Below are 25,713 nucleotides of genomic sequence, written 5' to 3'. Positions count from 1 at the left end.
AATAAAATTCCTATTTCAATTGAGCAATTTATGGAGTGACAAATACTGTGCAGACCCCCGGGACAAAAAAACAATCCTCATGCTCATAGCTGTGTTATAACTTAAAAGCAGTATAATTTATTTGACTATACATCCTAAATAGTACTCAGATCTTAAAAACAGGGCATTTGTCATTAGTCAATATGAGGTTACATCAAACAGAGTAAACACCTATTAAAATGTTCTCCTAATGTCCCTCAGCATCTAAATCTCACCACACTATCAACACAGAAAGGTTCTGACTACTCATTCCTGCCAATCTGTGCATTGCTCAGATCTCCTGCCTAAGAGACCCAAATGTCTCCTTGTTGGAGTTTGTGGCCTATGGGATTAGTGGGAAGATCTGGGGCTGGGGAGCAAGAGGATAGGGTACGCTAGCAGAACCTTCTCACTGCCCCCTGACTCTGGGAAACCAGCTTTGCTAGTTTGCGGTTAGCGTATAGAGAACATGGGGTGCTGGGAGTTGGTTTTCCCAGCCGCCGCCACCCTGCCACCTAGGCCCCACAACTTCCACACTCCCTTGTGCAGAGAGGGAAATGATTATCTAAGATGGGCTCTCCAGGCAGAAACTGACTCACTCAGATTCACCTCACTGACTGGTACTCTCCTTCCCTTCCCTCTGACCCCAGACCTCAGCCAGCCAGCTGCTCTACTGCCTCTGCTCCTTTGAGCCTCTGCGTCTGATCCACCTCCTTTCTAGCCCCAGAGGGATGGTTATGCTGTCCTGGAATTTTTGTCCCTCATGCCCTCTAGTGGCTCAGATACGGGGAGGGAGAATGGGGATGCCCAAGGGCATCTGATCAGCTGGTGCCCAGGGACACCTATGGTACAGGTATGGGGGGAGAGGATGGGGACCAAGAAAAATGGGAACACGTGGAGCAAGCCCAGGACCCACCTAAACTAACTGGTAGAGGAAAGGAGTCAATGCAACTCCAAGTATCTAAGAGATAAATCGAGGTAAGAGTATGGGCAGTGTAGACAGATTCCCTGAGTTTGAAACTCAGCTCTGCCACCTACAAGATGCATGTTTCTGAATGCTCCTAGGCCTATCATTTTCTCACCTGTAAAGTATGGGTAAGAATATTATCTTTCTCATAGGGTTATTAGGATTACACAAGTTAAGACATATGAAGCGCTTAAAACAGTGTCTGAGCAATCATCATCATCATCATAAAGAGTATGAACATCAGCAGTATCTGCCTAATATTATGAGTTTAACATTTGCACAAAGAACTATATTGGAATTATAATTAGGCAAATGTCTCTATGCTATTTAATCTACAGAATTGAATTTAAGCTATGATTAATGGTCTAACATTAACCTCTATGTTCTTTAATATGTAAACTTTTGTATGATATTTACCTTGTAAGTCTTAAACACATAAACCTGTTAGCTATTTAGCTACTGTGTGTATATATATGAATCTAAATAACTCATTTCTGCATTAAATCTTAAAAAGTCTTCTTACCAGTCAGAAATCTTTCATCTTCTCATGTATCAAAGCAAATTGATATGTCAGTAGTCTTAACTCTGTTCTCTTATGTCACGCACTATTCAATTTTGAAGTTTTTACTTGGGGTCACAATATTGCATGCCCTTATAAAGTGTGGTTGCATGGAGTTGAAAGGTCTTTAAGAAAAATGATATTCAGTAAATTACCAAATATTAAAGCTAATGGAGGAATTTTTCCTCTTCATGCCAATTTTTGTCAATGTATAGACATTACCTACCTCCATAGACACATAAAATATACCTAAGCTTAATACATGATTTGGAGCACAAGAAATCTTGGACTGAAGGAGAGGTGAAGAAAATTAGGTGACTCACGCATTATTAAGAATGTTTCATGGAGAAAGGTGAGAAGAAAGGGGAAACAAACAAAAAAGACTGTTTTAAGTTCAGGAACATCAACTGTGCTGTAGCTGTTACTATTATTAAGAAAAACAACAGTGTGCTCTCATGGTGCACAGTGCTGACCCTCGTCGGGAGGTCTGCCACCATTAGTGTGTTTACTTCTCTGTCTTTCCTGTTAGCCTTAAGGTTCCAGTACACAGTAAGGAGGTTGTCTTTATCCTTCATACCTTCCTAGCACTTACCAGGACGTGGTAAATGTATGGCTGAATGTACTGATTTTGTTATTTATAATTTACTACATAAAATCTCCAAATGACATCAATTTCTCTGCTCACTTATATCTTGTTTTACAAATAGGAAATCTAAGATATAATTTGGGGTGAAAACATGTTAAAATCAGTATAAAACTGGCAGACTCTGAATAGCTACACTGATGCCTGAAAAATCTGTTATCAAAATTCAAACTTGAACATTATTAGAAGTTTAACTGCCATTCCACTAAATGTGGCAAAATATGTGATGTCTGTAGTCTTCTGACACCTCTTCTGTTGTGAAATCACAATGATGCAGAATGTCCTGTGGTGGATTGAGTTCACATAGACTCAGAATCTTAGATGTCCTCACAACCTTTTCTCTAAACTCACTGACCCTTTCTGTGTATTCTACACCCGAAGTTGAAAATAGATGCCTTAAAAACATAAACTATGAATCAGTAAGAAAGATCACTGTAAGCTGCTATGACTTTCAGGTTCTGCTGCCTCCTTAAAGAAGATGGTTAAGGCATAGGGAGGGAAAGGGAGGGGATAAGAGGATGAGCACCTGGAAAAGAAGGAAGTTACCATTCATTCTTACTGCTGTTCCTATGTATTCATATTCTTCTCCCTCTCTCCCTCTTTCCTCCCATCTCTTTCTCTACACACACACACACACACACACACATTGATGTTGAGGATATACCAGGTAGTGTAATATCTACTCTGCGTATAATACCTCATTTAATTCTCAAACATGTAAGGGCTTTGAGTTGCTCTGAAATTAGAATGTGTCCTACAATCAACAGTATCTCAGCTCTGTGCCACAATCTAGTTAGAAGCATTTTTCTCTCATCATCATTCAAAATCATGGTGCATCTCACAATGAATGATGTCTTAGACTGGGAGAAACCTAGCATTCTTTCCACATCACAGATGAGGAAACTGAAGGAGTGACGGAGTGGGGGCAATGAACTCAGGCTTATTTCACTTTTCCAAAGACTAGGCTTCTGATCTTATGATACCAAATCAATGTTTTTCTATCACCAGAGTAAATTACTTTACTCTGTTAATCTTCCACTTTCCCTTGAAAACATTTTCTTGTAGGAAATATCTATTACTGTCAGCAGGGAATAAAAAAGAGATGTTAAAAAATTCAAACCTTGAAGCAAGAAAATTTTAAATGGTCTGGGAATAGACAACATAGTGAGTACACATTTTCACTAACAATACATAAACCCACAAAGTATCACAAAAGCACAATATATCTTTTTCTCGTTCATATATATCAATACTCACCTTGTGAAAAATCTCAGAAATCCCTTCACAAACAATGAAAAAGTGGTATCATTAGAATTAATTTATGGTAACTTTTTAGTAATTCAGTAACTGTTTTAAGACAGAGAACAGACTAGATCTTGAAGTCCATATTATTTCACAATATAACACTATGTCAAATTGCAAAGGAGGAATAGCAAAGTAGAGAATGATTGACTAGATTAGGAGAGACAGCAGGTGTGTGCTGAACTGAGTAGCATATTCCACAATCAAAGCTTCCAGGACCCGAAGAGAAGGCTACGGGCCCAGAGGAAGAATTTTCAGGGAGGTGCTTTAGGCATTTTCTGGAGGCAGATGAGCTGGGGTAGCTGGCCTCACACCAGGCTGCAGTAGACAGCCTGTCTCAAGTTGTGTCCTCTCTAGTTTCAGATAGAAGACAAAAAGCCAGAAGAGAACCTCTCCAGCCACAGCTTCCTCTGTTAAGTACCCTATGACAGCCACAGTGTGGCTCAGATGGGACCACCTGCAGCTAACAACAGAGAATGCTGTGAAATTTCTAGCATGGCCTTACTGAAATTACCAATCGAGACTTTCAAAGGAATTACACACTTCTGCAAATCTTAGCTTCCCTCACGTCAGCATGGAGATAGCAATCTGAAGCTCATATTTAATTGCTACTTGGGCAAATGGGTCTCATTCACCAGAATAACACTTGCTTCAACTCTGCCAACACAGGGAGACACTGTGCAGTGGGAGAGAAATCTGAGAACCCCAACCTCAGGTGTCAAGGTCTCAGGATCACCGAAGGAAATGTATTAAAAGGTACATTCAACAGAGAAAACAACCACACTTTTCATTCCAGGTTTCTGCAGAGCTCTGGCTAAAATAATACAGAAAAGCAAATGTCAAGTGTGTCATACAAGGGATTCAAAAATCAACTCAAATTACTATTTCATCTTTTACAGCTTAGAAACCTAAAAGAGTTTTCTTCTTCTGGGCACTAAAACCACAGAGGGCACAAACAACTCGAAATGATGAAATGCAAAATCAGAGCATTTACTTCCATTTTTCACTGGTTCTGGGTAACAAGGTGAAATAGCAAAAGCTTTAAACAAGTTACTGCAAAAGGACAGAGGGAAAGCCTCCTGCTGAAAACATTTTACTGGCGAATAACAGGAGCTCATTACCTTTTTGAGGGACCAAAATAAGCTGCAAATGAAGACCTTGGTATTGAGTTACAGCACTTGGTTTCAGTTCACAGAGGCAAGGCCTACCGAGGTGGACCAGTGCCAAGTGCAAAACCCTCTTCGGAGGCCCTTCGGGCGAGATCCATTTTCTGTCAGCAGTTTTCAATGTCTCCCCTTTCCATTGTTGTCCAAATCCAGCAGCTCTCAGAACTTTCCTATCTCCCATTGAGACAGCATCATTGCACCCGCTAATAGCTGAGCCTCAAAAGCCTGAAAAAGCTATCCTCACCCTGCGAGAACTAAGCAGATTTTTAAAACTCTATTGATTGGGGGGGAAATTTTGACACACCTAAACTGTGCTTGTTAGACTATCATTGTCCCATAAAGGCTGGGTGGAAATTTTCCTCATTAAAAAGCATGTTAATTATGCCAAGTTTATAGGCAGGGCCAGAGCAACCACTTAATAAACATAGTCAGGACTTCCGGCCAAGATGGAGGCTTAGACGGACGCGCTAGGTCTCCCTCTACAACTAGAGAGGAATACAACTACTTCAAAACAAAGGATAACTAGAAATTCCAGAAAATAAAACTACACGGAAGCCCAACATATGAAGTTATAAACCAGCGGTGCCATTTGGGCAGGTAAGAGTTAGAGAGGGCAGTGCTGTTTGCGGTCGCACCCGGAGCGGCGGGCGGCGAGGAGTCCCGGCGGCGGTCAAGCCCCTGGCGGTGCGCGACCCCAGCGCTGGGGAGAGCGGCCACCGCATCGCCTTGAACAGTGAGGCCCAGGGGGGCGGGAGGACAGATCCCAGTCTCCTAGCTGAATAACTGTGTGAATCCATCTTGGACCCCCGCCCCCAAAGAAAGCACCACAGGGCTGCGAAATAGGTCGCAGACAGGCGCCGGTCGCTGAATTGTGACGCGTACACAGGCACTGCACCCTACAGCTGGCCCAAGAAAACAAAACGCATCTGTCAAAATGAGGCAGACAACTATAGAAATCCCGGTGGCACAGCTCACCAGACAACAGATAGAGAACCTGACAGATGAACAGATAAGAAACCTGTCAGAGGCTCAGTTCTGGGCCATTGTTATCAGGTGGCTTACAGAATTCACAAAAGAGCAGGAAAAAGATAAGAAAGAAGCGAAAAACATTCATAACGAAAGGAACAAAACCACATACGAGACAGATGGTGAGGGAAAAAAATCCAGAGTTCATTTCAACAAACTGGAATATGGAGAAGGAACAAGCAGTCAACCAATGCAGAGAGAGGAAATGGGAAGCAACAATGAGAGGATCAGAAACCTCTGGGACAGCTATAAAAGGCCCAACATAAGAATCATTGGTTTGCCAGAGAGTGAGGAAGATGAACTAGAACTTGAAAAATTGAGTGAAAATATAATAAAGGAGAACTTCCCAGACTTGGGGAAGGGAATAGACTTGCAGGTCCAGGAAGCAAGGAGAGTTCCCAAGAGACTGGACCCAGGGAGAACCACTCCAAGACACATTATAATCAAAATGTCAAAAATTAAAGATAAAGAGAGAATCTTAAAAGCAGCAAGAGAGAAGAAAAGAATTATGTACAAAGGGGTCCCAATTAGACTATCAGCTGACTTCTCAAGGGAGACCCTACAGGCAAGAAGGGACTGGCAAGAAATATTCAAAGTAATGAAAATCCAAAACCTACAACCACGAATACTCTATCCAGCGAAACTGTCATTCAGAATAGAAGGACAGAGAAAGTGTTTCCAGGACAAAAATAAAACTGAAAGAGTTCATTAGATCCAAACCACTGTTATATGAGATGTTAAAGGGACTGGTTTAAAAAACAGAAGCTAGGGAGATGAAACAAAGGCAAACTAAACAGGCAACAAGAGTGGAAAAGGAACTGTGGGTACGGGAAGCATATTGGGGGGAGGTCAACAGGGAGGGGGAGTGGGGAGAGGGAGGGAGATGATATAGGAATTGGGGATCATGGTAGGAGGGAATGGAATAGACGGAGAGAGGTTGGGAGGAACTGTATGCACAACTAATGGACATAATCTAAAAGGGGGGGACAACTGGAGGGAGGGGGGCCACCGGGTGGAGGGGAGCAGAGGGAAGGGAAATTGGCACAAATGTAATATTTTAATCAATAAAACACATTAAATCTGAAAAAAAAAAAAAACATAGTCAGCCCATTGATAGAATGTGCTGTGTTTCTTTTTTTTATTGACAGCTTCATTGAGCTGTGATTCACAGACCATACAAGTCACCTACTTACATAAATGCACAATTTGATGTTTTTTAGTATATCAGAGATATGCAACCATCACCACAATCATTTTTAGAACATTTTCATCACCGCCCCCCTCAAAAAAACCTGTATCCATTAGGTATCACACCCATTTGCTCCCAACTCTCTCCCTCAGCCTGAGACAACTACTAATCTATTTTTAGTCTTTATAGATTTGCCTATTCTAGACATTCTATATAAATGGAGTCATACAATACCTCTGCCTGGCTTCTGTCACTTAGCATAATGTTTTCAAGGTTCATCCATGCTGTAGCATGTATTGATACTTTATTTCTATTCATGGCCAAATAATAATCCATTATACTGATATACTATATTTATCCATTCATCAGTTTATGGACGTTTGGATTGGTTCTATTTTGGGCTATTACTAATAATGTTGCTATGAACATGCATGTACAAGTTTTATGTAGATATAAATTTTCATTTCTCTTGGATATACTCCTAGAAATGAAATTTCCGGATCATATGGCAACTCTATGTTTAAGGAAGAGCTAAACTGTTTTCCAAAGCAGCTGCACCATTTGACATTCCTACCAGCAGAGGGTGAGGGTTCCAACTTCCCAGGTCTTTACCAGCCATTGTAACTGTCAGATAATATCTAATTATAGTCATCCATGAGGGTGTGAAGTGATATCTCATTGTGGTTTTGATTTGCATTTCCTTGGTAACTAATGAGGTGGAGCATCTTTTCATGTGATCATTGCATATCTTCTTTAGAAAACTGTCTATTCAGATCCTTTGTCCATTTTTTAAATGGCTATTTGTCCTTTTATTATTGAGTTGTAAGCATTCTTTATATATTTGAGATGCAAGTCCCTTATCAGATTTATGTGTTGCAAATATTTTCTCCCATACTGTGGTTTTTGGGATTTTTGTTTGTTTGTTTGTTTTACTTTTTTGATGGTAATCTTTGATGTGCTACAGTTTTTAATTTTGAAGAAATCCAGTTTGCCTATTTTTTCATTGTTTGCATTGTCTAATCCAAGGTCACAAAGATTTATGCCTATATTTATTTCTAAGAGTATTATAATTGTAGCTCTTACATTAAGGTCTTTGATCCATTTTGAGTAAATTTTTATATATGATGTGAATTCCAACCTCATTCTTTTGCTTGGAGCTACCCAGTTGTCCCAGAACCATTTTTTGAAACAACTATTCTTTCCTCATTGAATAGTCTTGGTATTCTTGTCAAAAATCAGTTGACCATAGATATATGGGTTTATTTTTAAAGTCTCAATTCTATTCCACTGATGTTTATGTCTATTTTAAGGATGACACAGGTTTGATTACTGCTGCTTTTTGTTAAGTTTGAAATCAAGAAGTCTAGGTCTTTCAACTTTGTTCTTTGTCAAGATTGTTTTGGCTATTGTGGGTCTCTTGCATTTCTCCATAAATTTTAGGCTCAGCTGGTCAATTTCTACAAAGAGTCTAGTTGAAATTTTGATGGGGATTGTGTTTACTCTGTCTGGAGAGTACAGCCATCTTAATAACATTACATGTTTCAATTCATGAGCATGAGATATCTTTCTATTTATTTAAGTTTTCTTTCATTTTTAAAGTATTTTGTGGTTTTCAGGATATAAGTTTTGCATTTCTTTCATTAAATTTAGTTCTAGGTATTTTATTCTTTCATGCTAGTATAAATGGAATTATTTCCTTTATTTCATTTTTAATTGTTCATTGCTAGTGTATAGAAATACAATTGATTTTTAGATATTAATCTTGTATCTCACAACCTCACTGAACTCACTGGTTCTAATAATTGTTAGTGGATTCCTTAGGATCTTCTCTATAAAATATCACATAATCTGTGAATAGAGATAGTTTTATATCTTACTATCCAATATGAACACCTTTTATGTCATCCTCTTGCCTAACTGCCCTGGCTGGAATCTCCACTGCAATGGTGCATGGAAGTGGCAATTTCCACTTTTCCTGATTTAGGAGGAAGGCATCCAGTCTTTTAACAGCAGGTGTGATGTCAGCTGTGGGCTTTCTGTAGATGCCCTTTGTTACATTCTGTTTTTAACCTTCAATCATCTCAATAGCAGTTGAGCTAAAGTTCATTTTGTGTTTTTTACAAAGGTGTTAAGCATGACTTTCAGAAAAATTATAAAAAGATATAGTTTGTAAACGTATATTTAAGTTAGCAGAAAGCATTTATTGAGCATCTACTATGTGTTCTATGTGTTGGGTCCTTTACTAGACTCTGGAGATCCATGGTTAAAAAGCTGGCAAAAAATCCCATCCATCTTGAGTGTACAATCTACTGTGGGGAAAAACAGACAATAAATAAACCAATAACTAAGCAAATTGTACTGAATGTTAGAAAGTGAAAAGCACTACAGAGAAAAATCTTCAACCCAGCAAGGAAAATCAGGCGTTCTGGGAGAGGCGTGGCATTTTTAAATGAGGGACACTGGGTTAGGTCTCAATGATAAATGGCCATTTGAGCAAGAAGTTGGAGAAAAGGTAGTAAAGCATGCACAGGGAATAAATGACCCCCATTTACGCACTGTTCTCCTCTACCCACTAAAGTGAGTTTACTGAGAGCCAAGACTATTAAAGAACATTTGAGAACTAGAAGAAAATTAAGTTAATTAACAGCCTTCCTTGCTCTCTGAATGAGATAGCTTATCCAAAAAATATAAGAACTTTGGGGAAGACAGTGACAGCTGGAATGGAATTCTCAACCAGTATGCTACATATTGCACTTTTTATCCGAACATGTTGTCTTTTTCCAAAAGACACGCATAATTCCACTAGATAATAAAATCCACAATTTGACAGGCACAACTCAAGTTTTATGAACAAAAAAATACTCTAGTAAACCAATGGTCTGAGCAGCTTTGGAGCACACCAAAATAACTGTTGATGAGAAATTAGGCTTCAGAAATCCATTAATTTATCAACCTTATAAAAAGTAGCCATTGGGTAAAAAGCATTAGAAGAAAAACATGTGACATGGTTCCTGTGCGCCTTCCTAATGTAATAGTAACAGGCTACACCAACTGATCTGTCTCTGAATCTCTCAACAAAACACCAGTAGTCTCCTCCCCTTATTGTTCAGATTGTCTCTATTCTTCGTTTTGAATAATAAAATCATATATCTTCCAATAAAACTTCTTTTTGGAAGATAATCATATATCTTGAAAAGCTAAAAGCATAATAAAAAAGCAATAAATATTTTAAAGTTCACCCCCAATGACATGTGAACGATCAAAGGAAACAAGCACAGTGTAGCAGAGGTCAGTGCACTGTACCTTCCAACCAACAGTCAGAGGCCCCTCTCCCAGCTGATGGTCACCAGTTCAGTCAACCCCTGATGTTACATTAGGGGCACTTCACCAGGATCAAAGCTATCCTTGCACCTCCTCACATTTTTATTGTCACCAAAATGAAGACAAGTGTCAAAAAAATGTAGTTGGAGAGAAGTAGCTGATGTCTTAGACAACTGGGCCGGAACCAAAAACAACCACGTGAGATGGGGAAATGGACAGAATAAAAAAGCAATTTGACAGGCACAACTCAAGTTTTAGCCTGTTTGAGCAAGAAAGAACTTTGTGGTTTAGTGTTTACTAACATGTGTTTTAGTGTTTATTAACATTAACAGGAATAGTTATTCCTCTATCATAAGAAATAGTTTGGATAATTTATTTGTTTATTATCCTAGAATCAGAATCTGGAAGAGTTCTGTGGCAGAGATTGTTACCTGCCCCTGAAAACTATCCTTCTGTCTTCTACAGCAGGAGAGGGCAAGTTATTTTTTTGTTGTTGTTGTTTTTGTTTGTTTTAATAAAGGGCCAGATCGAAGTCTTTTCCACTTTGTGGGCCAAACAGTGCCTGTTACAACTATTATTGTAGCTAAAGTAGTCATGGAGGTGTATAAAAAAAATGGGCATGACTGTGTTTCAATAAAATAAAATTTGATTTGCAACAATAAGCAGCAGGCTAAATTTGGCCCAACACCCCTATTTTAGAGTACTAACTTGGCTTATGGCCACCTGGAATACAGACTACATTTCCCACACTTCCTTGCAACTAGATGTGTCCATCTGGTAAGTTCTGACCAAAGTGATGTAAGCAAAAGTAGTACAGCCATTCATGTCTCTCTTCCTTCTATCATCCTGATGCTTGGAACGCAAAAGATCCATGGAATCTGCTGGACCTCTCCTTTGGACCATGAGGACAAGAGTCCATGATGGAGAAGAAGCAGTCCTGTGCTGCCTTATTCCAGATTTTTTTGGGAAGAATCACCTATTTTGCTTAAGCCTCTGTTACTTTGAGTCTCTAATATTCTCAAAAAAATAATCATAAATTAACACAGGAGCTCAGATCATCTCTTCAACTCCTTCGTTTTATAATTGGCAAAAAAAAAAAAAAGAGAGAGAAGAGGCTCCCCTGACCAGTGTGGCTCAGTTCACTGGGCATCATCCTGCAAAGTGAAAGGTCGCCAGTTTGATTCCCAGTCAGGGCACATGCCTGGGTTGCAGGTTTGATCCCTGGATGGGCACATACGAGAGGCAAACAATCAATGTATTTCTCTTATATCGATGTTTCTCTCCCTCTCTTTCTCCCTCTGATCCCCTCTCTCTGAAAATAAATTAATAAAAAAAATTTTTTAACAAGGCTCTGAAAAGATGGGCGACAACATGGATCAATGGCTTGTTAGCCATATGCTAACAATGGCTAGTCAGAATCGAGCCCTAGACTCTAAGTGTTCTGAATCTAAATTCAATGCTTTTTCTACATTTATACAAGGCTAATACTCCCATAAACACTTGTTTAAATTACAAAGGTTTGTTATTTTCCTTGTGTTATTTTTTTTTCCAACCATTTAAGCCACTTCTGTTCCCCAGGAATGAATGTTCAGTTTTATTCTAAAAGTAAAAGGAAAAATATTTTTTATTTATAGAAACTTGCTTTATAGTTCATTCTTCCAAATTCTATTTATTTCAGCATGGGAAGTGTTTTAGACTAATTTTCTATGTAAAACAGCAGAAAAATCCTCAAAATTCCTTTGAGCAAGCTGACTTCAACTTGAACCAAAATTAGCAGCAATGACCTAACATCATATGAGAGAAATAAACCGTTATAGTTTTTTCAAAGCACATTTGTATCAATTATTTAATTGAGCAGGTAAAGCAGCTCTATGAACAAGTATTTGTCTGCTTATACAGATAAGGAAACAGATTTTGAGAAAATGAAATGACAATGTAATCATCATGACAAGTCTTAAAGCTCTTACACTAAATCTTTATCCCATGAAATGGATTACTAATTATGCACATTTTCCATAAAATTAAGCATTAAGGAAAATAAGACACATGAATGATATCACCAAGCTAACAGAGCACCAGGACACAACGATTTCCAACTCAGAGTTCTTTCCGGTCTGAGACCAGAAATCCGCTACCTGAATTCCAAATCCATTGTTGCTTCTAAAGCTGAAACCTAGTCTCTTAACTCCTACTTAACTCTTTCAATTAGGTACACTGTTTTGTAAAACAAACTCAAACCTACTGCACAAAAAGGCAGAAATTTGTTAACATGGGGTATGTGTAAATGTGTATAGGTACACATAAAAAGGTTAGTATTTCTGATAGCCAATATTTTATTTATTCCTTACATTTCTAAAAAAATAAAAAAGGATTTGAAATGGAAGGTTGGTATTTTAAAAAACACATAAACAGGATTATGAACCAACAGTAAAGGTAACTGACAAGAAGTATATCATCTCTTTCTTCGATGTTTTCTCCCCAAAAAAGAATAGGCACTCAATAGTTTAGGGTAATTTCAGAATGCTTCTCAGAAACAGCAGCAAACACCAAGTCACTAAAAATATCACTGTATATAAATATCTATTCAATTAAAAAGTATTACAGAAAATAATAATACCATCGAAATTAACAGGACTATTACAGAAGCTCTTCTTCTAAAAAATTAGTGTCCATATTTTATATTAATCACTGGTTGATCCTAAAATTCCTCCACAAGGGACTCAAAGCTCTCCATAATATGAAGCCAGTCCACTATTTGTTCTTTTCTATTTCCTCTATCAAAACTCTTTCATTTATCTTCATATGCACCATAATGCCTATCAGAGTAGTCTGCTAACTGGTAGGCACTCGGGAGTCGCTCAATGAGTTCAGGGAATGTACACCGTATCCCTAGGTTATGACCCTAGATGAGCTGGGAGTGCACAGGATAGAGCAAAATTCTCCACCGGGCAGACAGTTTATATTAGCACAAGATTTCTACTGATACCTTGTTCTGAGATTCTTGGAAATCTGATCTAAACCCAAATAAGCCATCTATTATTAGTTGTCAGCACTGAAAATGCACCTGATGTTCTCACAACACTTGAGTCAACTTACAAAGCTGTTCTCCTAAACATTTTTTAAATTCTCTCTAAAAATCTTTAATTAATGTGCAGAATGCTTTGCTCAGCAAAGTTCATGTCAATGACTCTATTCAAGTAAACAAAAAGTTTAAGTACAGTTAACAGTTTGCTGATGTACATATATAAAATATCTGTGTCTTGTAACTATAATACCAATCCATTGATTATGTAAATAACCATCTCTGAGAGCAAGGCTGACATAGGAACAAAGAAAAACTTGTAATTTCATGAATACAGATGTTCAGTTAGAAAACCTGACCAAAGAATATGGACATTTACACAGCTGTCCTACTCTGCGTTATTACTGAATGATTCCACCAAGCTCAATTCCATTTCTAAAAGGATTTGTTATTTATTTATATGGAAGATATTTGAACAAATTTCTAAAAGATGGTACAAAATAATATTGAACTACTCTATATAAAACAATTATATACAAGTTGTTCTTTGGATAGGTAAGAGAAGTATGCACCTAGAATGTTTTTAAATATTTACTTTAATTAGAAAACCAACATAAATTATATTCACCTTTATTGCAAAGAAAGATATGGGAAAACTTTCAATACAAAGACTTGAAAAAAATAACTATTAGCCTGAAATCCAATCAGTCTAACAGTAACAAATCCAAATGTTCTTCCTTCTGGCCACAATGGGAATTTGAGCCTGGCAGCAAAGCAAATCTTCTGTGGTCCACTGTGAGATGGTTCAGGTTACAAAAGGACATTAACTTCTGAAAATGTCTAAGCACATGTTTCATTATTTAGTTGAAAAGAATAAGGTACTTCCTGCCCGTGTGGCAATAACCATATCCTGACCATACTTCAGAGCCAAGATATTCATTAGCTCTGGATGTGATATTCATGAGTTAACAGAAAGTATCTCTGAGGAAATGACAGATGGTGGCATGAGCTGGGAGTCACAACAGTTTGTCTCTCGACCCAGTATGCCACTACCCGAGAGGCCACAGATCCTTCAAGTAGTGTCTATACCTTTACTTACCTATCTCTAAAACTGGGATAACAATATACTCCATCCCCTATTTTCCTCCTTCTCTCATCTCTTTCAATAATAATCCTGATTCTCCTGTCCTATGATAGAGGACAAAATATTCGATGACTAGAGAGGAAAGCAGGATCATTGTCATTACTGATTAATTTTATTATGTTGCTCTTGACACTTAATAACTAATTTTTAACTTTTTAAAACTTCACACCATCTTATAGCCAGTAAAACTGAGGCAAGAGAAATTAGTTAACTCACCCAAGGTTACATAGCAGAGAAATGGCAGAGGCAGCTCTTGAATCCAGAGCTTCTGACTCTAAAATCTATAACATTTCTCTTATAAAATGCTGGCTCACTGCAAAGCAGGAAGGGATCACCTTACTTACTTATGGACCTGCTAAAATGAAATCATGCTCAGTAAAAACTTTCTGGATTCTCAAAGGAGAAATTTAATCATCAAGCTACCTTGCTCCTTGATAGTCCCTCCAAAAAAAGCAAAAAGTGGAACAAGTTAACCTCATTCCATCACACGCATCAAAGGAGAAAATGAATCTATATATATATGAAATTTAAGATGCCAGGAAAAGGCATTACATATATCTGTCTAAAGTGAAATGGTAAGACAATGACTAACTTCAATGCCCACAAGAAGTTGCTCACAAAAATCAAAGGATTTTCAGGGTTAGCAAGGGGAGGTGGAGGGTGGGATGTCTGTTAGTTGATCTTTGGTGAGAGGATATTTAATTCAATCCCTCATTCCCAAGATAAAACCGAGGGTTGGAAAGATAAATGTTTATGTTCCTTCATTCATCAACTCTACTGGGTGTCCCCTGGATGCTGGTTGAACCAAGCACATGATGCGCTTTGTAGCAGAAATGCTCTCACTCTTCTCCTGACACTTCTTTCCCCAGGGTTTGACTCCTTTTGGAAAGCTCTCTAATCTTTCTCAGCTCAACTTTTATACAGAAATGAATCCTGCTCTGTGAACACAATACAGTATTTTTTATGACTAAGGCTCTCAAGAGCCTCTGGACCATTCTGAACATCAATGATCATCAAAAGGCAATGACATTCCTGGCTGCTGTGGCTCAGTGGATTGAGCATTGGCCTGTGAACCAAGTGTCACTGGTTTGATTCCCAGTCAGGGCACATGATCAGGTTGCACACCAGTTCCCCAGTTGGGGGCATGAGTGAGAGGCAACCACACAGTGATGTTTCTCTCCCTCTCTTTCTCCTTTACCCTCTCTCTAAAAATAAATAAATAAATACATACATACATAAAATTTTTTAAAAAGTGTCTCTCCAAATAATGATACCAACTCAAGTATTTTAATCTCATTATATTTTCAGTGTCATATTATCTACTTCATGCCAGTCATTCACTGAATATTTAAGGAACACTCTGACACCACAGTAGTAATTAAAATTTTCTTTCCTCAAGTACTTTACATACTAAAATAAGAGGCAGGTGATAAACAAACCAAAAATGTGGTAAAATGCAATAGAAGAAAAGAATAATAGAGTAACACAGTTAGAGAATGATTAAAAAAAAAAAAAAGGTCAATACTTGAAGCCTTTGTATGTCATATGTTTGTTGGACTGTGGTGAAAAAAAAAAAAGGCAATGAATATGAATGTAGAAATTGGGAGAAAACTGGGCTGAATGTCCTCTGAACCTGAGAATCCCTTATAAGTGATACTTGACTTTCTTTTTCTCTGTGCGTGTGCCTGCACACATGTGTGCACATGCAAAACAAATCCCAGATGTAAGGACTGTGCTACTAATCATCAAATATGAAACAAACACGTTTCCATTTCATTTAATTGAGAAATTTGGTCAACTGACACTTCACTACACTGTATTTCAAATATATTAAATTATAACACTTAAAATGTCTCCTTCCCCATGAGAGTTGTGAAGAATAGACATACTTGAAGTTGAAAAGTAAACATTAAGAATACATAAATCAGAGATGCAAAGATTTAACCTTAGCTCAACACTGATTCAGCTAAAATCACTTACACGTATTATGTGTTACTCTTAAAGCAACTGCACGTTTATCATTTATATTAAATCTCCAAGCCTCCTTCAGTTCAGAGGAAATAATCCCTTGGCCCTTCACATAATCAAAAAGAAACAAAAGAGAAATAAACTAATAAAATGCTACCTATAGAAGAAAGAGAATCGGAGGAAAGTGGGATAGAAGCAAGGCCTATTTGAATGTCTTTTGCTTTATAGTTTTGACTCTCAAATCATATAAATGCCTTACATAATGTAAAAAACAAATTAACTGAAAATATAAAAATACATACGAAGAAACCCAAAACACTAATTCAAAAAAAATATGTGCACTCCTGTGTTCACTGCAGCGTTATTTACAATAGCCAAGATCTGGAAGCAGCCCAAGTGTCCAGCAGTAGATGAGTGGATAAAACAGCTATGGGACATTTACACAATGGAATACTACTTAGCCATATAAAAGAAGAGAATTGTAGCCTTTGCAACAGCATGGGTGGACTGGAGAACATTATGCAAAGTGAAATTAGCCAGTAAGAGAAAGACAAATAGCATATGATTTCACTCACATGTGGAATCTAATGAACTGAACTAACAAGCAAAATAGAGACAGACTTATAAAGAGCAGGATGACAGACAGCTCTGGCGGTGGGAGTGGGGGTTGGGGGTGGAGGGATTGAGCAAAAAAGAAAGAGAACTTATGGACACAGACAACAGCGTGTTGACTGCAAGGGGTGGGGTGTGAGTGTATGTGGAAGAGGGTTTAAGGGGGATAAATGGTAATGAGAAAAAAATACAATAAAGATTAAACTATTAAAAATATATGAAAATAAAGTAATTCCTAAAAACTGAAAATACATTAAAGCAAATAAATTCTACATCATATCAGGTGGCAGGCATAACCCAAACAAAGAATTTTTTCAAGTAAGTTTAGGTCACAGTATTTTGCATATTCATAAAAGATAGCCATTGGGGAAAAAAAGAACCATAAACAAGTCTAAAACTGCACTTCATATTTCATAGTTAGTAATAGTACTGATAGTTGATTTGACACTGTTATATACATACATATATACACACTTGTAAAATAATTTTGTTAAAGTCATTAGGAAAAAAAGATTTTCAGCATTGGAGCAAAGAGAAATAATAAATATCAAAGAAGTAATAGCCTGTCATCTTAAATTTGAAGCAGAAATATCAGTATAACCTCAAGATCTGTTTTTCTCTGTTCATTAACAAAAGTCCTAGAAACAATGACAACCCTGCAGCAATGAGTACCCCTAGTGTTCAGATGGTGATCTCCAAATACCATTTCCTCTAAAAGGAACCAGGCTTCTTGAGAACTATGACCCCAAATCTAGGGCAGGAAACCTGAAATAAATGACTCACTTCTGTCGTACTGGAAACCACAAAGACTACTGAGGTATTGGTGTTAACTTGAAGGGGCTCCCAGTAGCCAAAGACGGGCAACTGGAGCCTCAAAAAGAATCATAACTACAATGGATTAAAGCACATAAAACATAAATAGCCTTGAGTTAGATCATCATTACATTTTAAAAATTTATCAGTCCCTATGCAGATTTGTTACAATATAAATTCTTACTCTAAAATTGGTAAAAAAGGGAAAGAATCACAAAAAAAAATGCTCTTTTGGATAACTGCACATAAAATGAGTCTGGTCATTTGGCGAATTGATTTAGGACAATTAAAAGGAAGAGCGAGCCTGGCTGGTGTGGTTTAGTGGGTTGAGAGCTGGCCTGCAAACCAAAGGGTCACTGGTTTGATTCCCAGTCAGGGCACATGCCTGGGTTGCAAGCCAGGGTCCCAGTTGGGGGCACGCGAGAGACAACTACACATTGATGTTTCTCTCCTTTCTTTTTTCCTCTCTTCCCCCTCTCTAAAAATAAATAATTTTTTTTAAAAGAAAAGGAGTGAGAGAGAAAGAGTCATGAAGCACAGCAATGTGGACACCCCTCCCTAACATCCCCTGGCTGCCTCCTGCCCCAAAGGTTTCTGCTGCTTTGTTCCTATGGTCAAGACTAAAATAGCCTCTCCTTACAATTTTATTTGACTATATTACTTCTCTTAACAGGTGTAATTTAACAAAATGCCTGTGAATTATCGCTCTAAATTAGACTACTAGAAGTTCGTTTTAATTCAGAAAACTTAATGAAACTTTTTAATGGAGATTTAAATGCAACACAGTCTCACAACATAAAAGGGGAGACTAATTTTTATTGAGCATTTACTATTACCAAATGCTGTAAGAGAAAATTATCTCATTTAACTTTTTTCAGTAGCCCTGAGGTCACTCACATTCTACAAATGAGAAACTGAGAAAGAGTGGTTAAGTGACTTGGCTAAAATCACACACTTAGTTAGGCAACAGATCTATAATCAAAAAGATGTCTGTGGACTGCATCAGGCTGCCCGTGGCAAAGAAAAACAGATAATCTTGATGCTGGACATGGCGAAAGGGTGTGGTGATGGAACATTATTAAAAATACCACAACAAGGGGAATAACTTGTCCCCTCGTAAGAAAATAATATAATTCCATGAGGACTATAAGAATAAGTTTATTTGGTATATGCAGCCATGGAAAAGTTAATTCCATTCCAAATTATTATTTCCTAGATAAGAATACAGACCTAGAGAGGAAAACTGATAAGTCTGAAATCACAGGAGGCGCTAGTGGCATAAGGGCAGAGCTGCTGGCCCCCTTAAGTCCTAGCCTTGGGGTAACTTCAGCAGGTCCCGAGTCAGCCTGAGCTTCCTGCGGCATGTGTAGGACACGGATCCCGAGTCACAGTGCGAAATGTGGTGATTAATGGTGCTGCTATGTAACACTAGATTCGAGGAGTTCGGGCATGGTTCATACCAGCTTGTCATCATTGTTAACTGATGACAGTGACCATGACGATTTGCACCTGGTCTTGTTAAGACCCCCTAGGGAGCTCTAATGTTGAGGCTGGTCACAGAGTAGGAACCTATGGGACCAGCAAAATATTTTTTTTAATGTAAAAATATTTTTTTTAATATTAAAGGTATTACAAAAATATTAAAAACTCCAACCATGGCTCCATTTTGAACTCTGGTTCTTGGGTGTTTCATGCACATGTAGACAGGGTCTGATAGAGCGTGGGTCCTACCACACCCTTCAGAGACAGCCTGTGGCTGCAAAACCCATTCTTACTTCAATGCTGTTGTCATATAGTATTGTGTATGCTCACTGTCATTTTGGATCCCCTGACTTTTCTTAAGCAATTGTTTAACTGCCACTATCAGTGCACTGGCTAAGAACTTGCCACATCACATGGTAGGCACTCAAACATGTCCTAAATTAATTGGTTAATGAACAAATACAGAGAATCTGAGTATCTTGACTTAATGTCCACTATCACCTTCTATAAGTTTTAATTAGCATTGAAGAAAAACAAATGTAATTTAGTGTGATAAATACCTCTCTTCCCAAAAGACAAAGAGCCTATAATTGTCACTCTTGTTTCCTAACAGTCTCTAGTCATCTCAAGATCGTTTAAAAGTGGAGCAGTGAGGCGACTCAGCAGCTGCTGCAGGCTGCTGATCGGAGGGACCTGCCCCTTCTCTCCGAAAACACACTATGCTGCATGTGTGCATGGCTCACAGAGTCAAATATCAGAGCTTGACCTTGGAAATGGGCAGCAAGGCTAAGTACATCCATATACCTACGATAGTCTAGTTGCATTTAGAAGTGTGATTTCAATATTTTAAAAAATCTACATATACTGTACATTTATAAAATTAGTACAAAAGTGGATTTTTAAAACTACTCAAAATATTGGAGAGCTGGCATAGAAAAGTTGTCAATGACCTCAGAAGAATGAAACAATCGAACATGTGTACGCCTCTCGTGTGTCTAAAGACATGGTGACTCCCAAAGGCTGCAATCTGAGCTCGGTGCTACCACGTGCATCTCATCGGCCACATCCCAAATGAGTGGTTGAAGATGGATGGCAAATATTTGGTTAATTAGACAACCATAAAAATTAACTTAATTTTTAAAAAATCACGCTTCAACCTAATCCCTTTACCACAGACATATATATCTTGGTTCTACTCCAAGGAAAAACAAAATAGAGTTTTCCAAGGCTGTTTGTCTTGTAAAGACAAATTAGCGCCTAACATCATAATTCCACACACCAGAGGGCAGGATTCCAGGAAAGCAAAGGTGATGCTCAAAGACCACGGGGCTCTGAAAACAAGTTTTGTGACTATGGCTTCCAGGCTGTTGTAGAGTGGGTGGAAGTTGAATCTTAGAATACTATTTCTCTGGAAATAGTAAAAAAAGAATTAAAGCTGACTGCAAGTGATGACAATAGCATGTCTATTATATTATTTCAATAAAAATCACATAGAGATATACACACTCCAAGGAGTACAAACTTTAGCCTCCTGGCTCTCTTATTTGCATGTACTTAAGCAAGTTATTTAAACGTCCCTAGACCCCTGTTTCCTCATCTGGAAAATGGACATAATCAATAATACCTACTGCATATGCATTACTTACATGAAGTAAATTATGTTATCCATATAAAAATGCTTAGTGTCTTCTACTTAACATACTAACACTCAATAAATGTCAGCAGTTTATTATAATTGTTGTCATTACAGCTGTTTCATTCTCTGACCTGTTCAAGCTGCATGACTTCAAGCGTAAGGTGCTTGGTGGTGGCAAATGTAGCTCAGCCCCAGATTGGAAAACCACTGGGAGCGTGGTGGCACACAGGACCCACTTCACACACTGGTTTTCCCGTGGGGAACCAAGGCTGCATTTCTATAATAGCTAAAAAGCTTGCTTTCTGCTAAAGAAGCCCCTCATCCTGGGCTGAGAACAACCGATGTTCAGCGTGTAACCTTGATACAGTTTCTTAGGGCCTCTAATAACAGGATGTGGTTAGACGAGTTATCCTTATCATCCATGCATGTGTAACATTCTTTTCTCTGTTATATAAAAGTAATAATCATATAAGACAATGATTGGCACAATGATTCACAACTTTCTTGGATGTAATCCACCTAAAGAGTTAATAAAAGCCTGTTAGGGCAGGGGCAAACTGTGCTTTCTCCTCTAGAAAGTGGCCAGTTTTGTCCCCTCTTCTCCACAGGATTCTTGTAGTCTGTGTGCATTTATTCATTTCATTCACAACGCTGTGGACCCTGCTGGTCATTATTAATAATTTTCTTTCCAATAATATATGATTAAGTTATATTTTCTAATGCATATTGTACCTATATACATTATAGGTACCTGATATTATGGGTCACCTGATCCTCACAACACTGACACAGGACAGGGGAAATTCTACGCTCATCACACAGATAAACTTCAGAGTTACCTGAAGTTGAGGGAGGTAAGTGACCTGCCCAGAGTCACACAGCTAGGAACCAGCAGCGGCAAGTTCAAAGCTGCTCCGACTAACTCCTCCAACTGGGCTCTGCTGATTATTTCAGGCTTTTCCAAATATCAACTTCATAATATTTAATTTCAATCAATAAATGTGACCCTAAGAGGTTTTGCAGAAAAACAACAAACGAAAAAGTGTACCATGAACACAGACCCGCTGTTGCACAGATGCGATCAATTAAGGTGTTTCAATGACACCTTCATCAAGCCCTGGTACTGCCACCTCCCTCTAGAGCACAGGTGCCCCAAAGTGATGACAATGTAAGCCCAGTGGCACCAAAGGCCCTTGAGCAGATCTCTCACCGCTAATACCAGAAAGCATTCACCTCATCCCTCCTGTAAGTCCCCCACCCCGTCCCACTGTTTGCCTTTAGAACCCGCTCTGTTTTCCTCCTAAGGAACAAATTTCTCCTTTTCTTTTTTTTTTTTTTTTTTTTTTTGCCAAAACAAGCCTTACTCTTCCTTGTCTCTGCCTTTGCTCTAGCTGGTCCTCTACAGGGAATGAAACGCCTTCCCTCCAAACTCCAAATGGCCAAATTCTACTTTCCGTTAAGAGCTTGGTTAAAAGCATTTCCTCCATGAAACATAACTCAAACATACCACTCCACCAGCCAAAATAATCTCTGCAACCCAAATTTTCTATCAAATCATTAAAAAAGCTTTTTCTAAACTTATTACACAAGCTTTCTCCCTCCTCTTAGATCTGTAAGCAACTCACGATCCCGATTTGAGTCTTTTTACACACACACATGCGCACAAAGCTAAGTGCTCAGAGCTGGCGCTCAATGACTATGCAAGAGAGGAGGTGAGCAAAGGCCCGCCTTTTGAATCGTGTATGGCGTTTCATTTCTACCATATAACTCAACACAGGCAAATTGCTATGAAAGATCAAGATATTTATCCAAACTATTTTTTTAATAAAAAAAAACTTTAATTTGAAAATTGTCAGATGAGAAATTAAACTGAAAATAAATAGGCATAACCAATGAAATTCAAGAAAAAAATTAAAACTTTTAAAATTCTTCAAATACATTTATGAATTCTTTGTGTTACTTATATGTGTAGACAAGGATTCAGAGAACAAAAGATGAAATTATATTAGGCCTTAAAAAATACAAATCTCTGCTCAGAGAGTAAAGAATCAGTGATAACAATTCAAAATCAAGCTGAATTTTAGAACAAATTATCGTCTTTGTTTAACTTTACTATGACAGGCCACCCTCTATTCTTAATCGACCTGAATGTCTCTTGACTATTTTTATTTATTATCTATCTGGAAAGGAAGGAAAAAGTATGTGAGCTGGGAATAGAAAGCCTTTTATCAGAACACAGGAGACTACCAAAACATTGCATAAACTGCACTGGCAAGGATCCCCCAAAAATGCTAATGACAAAAGCAGAATAGGATTGGTACTTTGTGACACTGCTCCTGTATTTCTGATGTTAGAATACAGATGAACAAATTCCATGAGTTAATTTTATTCAATCCTGCACCCTCTTCACCACGGGGGCCATACTCAGTGACTACTGCCTTGACCCCACCACTGTGAATTCTGCAGCCAAATATCCCAGGTCAAGTTGAACCCTTTACTCCATTTTTGTACAAAGGGTTGTCTATCTAGCCTTTGCCTCTGCAGTAATTAAGAGCTGGCCTGGTTTATATGTGTTCATTATGCATCAGTTCTTACCTAGCTTGGCACTGTATGTACCCTAGCCCCAACAGAGCTAAATGGCACATCTGGAGGGGAGTTGGAAGATCCAGACAGTACTGCTCTTGGCCGGTCTCGAACAGGACACACAGGATGGACTAGCAATATTCCCAATGTGTGTCCCAAGGAACACTGTCCATGATAAAGATGCCTCTTAAAAAATTGGATTTTGTGGTCAAATAAATTTGAGAAAGACTGTACTCTGAATCTTCCTTGGGGAGTTTCATAATGCACATTAGCATATTAAAGGTTATAAGTCCTACAGCAAAGAACTCTATGATACTTTGCTTCACTCAGCAAGTTTCAAATTTATTTGGCTATAAAACTTCTCAGTAACACTCTTAAGTTTGGGAAATACTTGAAATTACATATAACAGCTATGTGGCTTCAAACATAGCTACAAGCCAACTCCTGGTTTCCCTGTCTAAGAATTGTTGTTCAACAAAAGTGTAGTGTAAGAATTAAACTAGAAATGGGAGGTTAAGATTTTCTGACAACAAAACTAACCTGTCAACCTTAATATAAGGAAAACATTAAACAAGATAAAAACAACATGTTTATGACACAATTAATACAATGGTCCACAGCAGTATACTCTTTATAAAAAATAAATTTCCTATCATGGACCCACAACCCAATTATGTATGTCTTTATGTGCAAAGTGAAAGAGAAAATGAAGTGATTACCTAAATATTCCAAGTCGACATTTCCTTTCTACTATAATATAATTTTGCTTGTTAATTGTCAGATAATTGATGCTTGCTGTGTTTGGATATGGACATGGAGAAGAGTGAGAACAAAAGCCACTGGAAAAAGTTATCACAATTCTCCACTTAACCATTCAAATCAACTTTCTTAATATAGTGAGCCCTAGGTAGATACAATCATTGACCATCTTCGAAACCATTAAGGAAATATCCAGAATACCATATGATATCGTTACGGTTGGTAGTTAGCTAATTATTAATAAAGGAGGAAGGAATCTGACATTCTTGAGTCTAATGAGCTGGGGAGCATGAGCCTGTTTGCTTAGGTAGGAAGCTACAGCTTCACAAACTCCAGGGGATCATAGCAGCGCCCCACCAGGATTGATACTTGTCCCTTCTCCTCTCTGGCACCAGATTGTTGCCGGGAGCAGGGAAAGGTAAGCACATGCAGAAGAGAAGTCAAAATGGTGCAGGTGAAGGGGCTTGACCATAGAAGCCAGCTGGTCTAACCTGAGAAAGGGCTCAATTGGCTGGGGGATGGACCCATCAGAAGCACACTAAAGCTTGGGAAGTTATTTTGAAAAAGCTCTTGGTCCTTCCCAAGCCTGAGATAATATAATCCCAAGGAACAAAGAAGAGCTCTCGCTCGCTCTCTCTCTCTCTCTCTCTCTCTCTCTCTCTCTCTCTCTCTCTCTCCCTCCATACACACACACACTCACCCAGGCACTTCCACATTCTCTCTCCATAACCATGTAGCCCTAGCAGCCGTGTGGCTGACAGTCACATGGACTCCAAACACAGGCTCCAGGAACCTGGATGTGGCAGCACAGCAACAGCCTGCTGCCAGGAACACCAGCTTAGCTAGCTGGATGATGAGAAGGGCTAGACTGGACTACGCTTTAATATGGCACAGACACTCTGGAAACTGGCCTTGTTTTGGCCTTGCTGCAGACATGGTTGGACCTTTTTCCATGACAGGACAGATGGAGATTGGCCATGGTCACCCTTCTACTTCCCCTTGAATAAACCCTGCCACACCACAATCTCCCCGCATGGGGTCAGTGAAATGCTCTTCTCTCGGTCCTATAAAAGAGCCCAATTTCCACCGGCAACAATATAATACACTGAAAATCCTCTCAATATTTAAAAATTAATGTTCCCACATTTCTGAGTGCCCAAGTTACTATGAAAAGATTTGAACACTAAGGTACATGTATCAAAATCTCCCAAAATCAGTTTTTTCAGACGTGAAATAATTTCTAAAACAAAATTCATGACATAATTTCTAAACCAAAATTCATAGATTTCCTTTATAAATCCCAGCATCTCCAATAATTCGATTAAAATCTGTTCACATTTAGGCAAAGAAAATCCTGATACCACAGAACTGATTTACATTTCAAATGATCAATGTTCAAAAACCTAAAACTGTAAGACTCATGCCAACCCCTCAAAGGATTTATGCAGATTTATATTTGAATGTTATTGCCTATTTCATTCTTTTTAACTCAGAACCATAAAA

The 25,713-nt window shown here is 38.3% G+C and overlaps 1 protein-coding gene across 1 annotated transcript in view; it reads right to left on the bottom strand.

Annotated features, from left to right (window-relative positions):
* The window catches only part of SLCO5A1 (solute carrier organic anion transporter family member 5A1), a 147,270-nt gene that overhangs the window by 34,138 nt on the left and 87,419 nt on the right, over positions 1–25,713 (bottom strand). The window lies entirely within an intron of this gene.

Source organism: Furipterus horrens, unplaced genomic scaffold (assembly GCF_987537825.1).
Source record: "Furipterus horrens unplaced genomic scaffold, mFurHor1.1.pri manual_scaffold_7, whole genome shotgun sequence".
NCBI classification, from domain to species: Eukaryota; Metazoa; Chordata; class Mammalia; order Chiroptera; family Furipteridae; genus Furipterus; species Furipterus horrens.
Note: the sequence above shows the minus strand (reverse complement) of the source record. Positions and strands in the feature narration are given on the sequence as shown.